Source organism: Propithecus coquereli, unplaced genomic scaffold (assembly GCF_000956105.1).
Source record: "Propithecus coquereli isolate 6110/MARCELLA unplaced genomic scaffold, Pcoq_1.0 Scaffold205, whole genome shotgun sequence".
Classification (NCBI taxonomy): Eukaryota; Metazoa; Chordata; class Mammalia; order Primates; family Indriidae; genus Propithecus; species Propithecus coquereli.
In genome coordinates, this window is record NW_012145523.1 from 4,010,453 (window position 1) to 4,011,995 (window position 1,543).

General features: G+C 39.3%; 1 protein-coding gene across 1 annotated transcript in view; it reads right to left on the bottom strand.

Annotated features, from left to right (window-relative positions):
* The window catches only part of SOHLH2 (spermatogenesis and oogenesis specific basic helix-loop-helix 2), a 134,771-nt gene that overhangs the window by 25,733 nt on the left and 107,495 nt on the right, over positions 1–1,543 (bottom strand). The gene's annotated exons all lie outside the window — the stretch shown is intronic.

Genomic DNA, 1,543 nt, shown 5'->3' on the forward strand with positions numbered 1-1,543 from the left:
AAAAAAAAGACAGAAGGGAAAGTTGAATCCTGATTTGCATTAACTCAGAGATAAACGAAAAAAAATCATAGGATAAGCCGGAAAATCTGAACACTGGATATTTGATAATATTAAGGAATTGTTATTAATTTTCAGGTATAATATTGGCATTGTGATTATTTTTTTTAAAGAGTCCTTATCTTGATAAGCACCTATTAAAGTATTTATGGATGAAATGAAATGGTGCCTTAGATTTGCTTTACAATAATCCACCAGGGCCGGGAGGGCGGAGACGAAACAAGAAGGGCCAGATGTTGGTAAATGTTGAAACCGCATTATGGGTACCTGGAAGTTCATTATACTCTCTATCTTTATATGCTTAAAATTTTTCAAAATAAAAACTTTTATTTAAAAAAAATTATGGCATTACAGTTAACTAAGCTCAGGAGTACAGTAAGTCAGAATTTCTAATAATTTGATGGATACTAAATCTTGGCATTAGCCAAAATGAAACGTTTTCCAAGGAGAATATGACTGTGAACCAGACTTTAAAGAGAATGGTTGAAACTACCAGAAAAACAAACTCCTCCTAGATACTAGGAACATCATTATTAGTATGTGGTTATATATGGTTATTATTTATTCATTAAAGCAAGAACTAGTAGAACCCCCACTGTATAATATTGTTAGTTTATCTTACATATGCATTGGAAAGTAAGGATATTTTATTCTATATTTTAAACTACATTATATATAATTTATACATGTGAGTCACATACACAGAGAGCCTACTGTGTGCCAGACTACATGTTGGGCTCTGTGCGAGGCTCTGGGGGGTATCAGGGTAAAGAGATGGACAGGGGCCCTGGGCAGGAAAGACATTAAATGAACTACGTGTAGCTGATATGTGTCCAGCGCTGTGCAGGAAAGCCATGGACAGGGCCAACAGAGCACAAACCTCCGCAAGGAGGCTTCCAGTAGACTGGCCTGTGTGGCCACCAAGGAGTTAGTCACCTGAAGGGCTGCAAAGAGGAGGAGGGCAGAAAACAGACACATAGCAGGGAACATTCTGGGCCAAGGGAACAGCACAGGCAAAAGCCCTGAGGTAGCAGAGAACGAGGTGAGTTTGAGAAAGTGCAAGACGTCCAAGGTGGCTAGAGCACAGAGCCTCTGAGAGAGAAGAGCATGAGATGAGACCAGAGAGGTAGGGAGGCCTTTTAGGCCAAAGGAAAGAGTGGGAATTGAATTAAAATGGATACCAGGAAGGTATTAAGCTTGGGAGGAACATGACTATAGTTGCATCTGAGAAAGACCATTCTGCCTATGGATTGAGGAGACTATATGGCAGTCTCCAGGCAAGAGCTGATGGTAGAGAAAGCAGGATACCTGAGGATCTTCTGTAAAAACAAAGAATTCAGAATATTTACTAAGCTAATTACTTCAGACTAGCAGGATTATTACTAAAATGTGACATTCACGCAATTGAGGTCTATTCAGGTTTGGTTCTGTCCTGTGAATTTTGAGTTTGGGCTGGAAGAGAAGAAAGGGAAGAATATACAGTTTC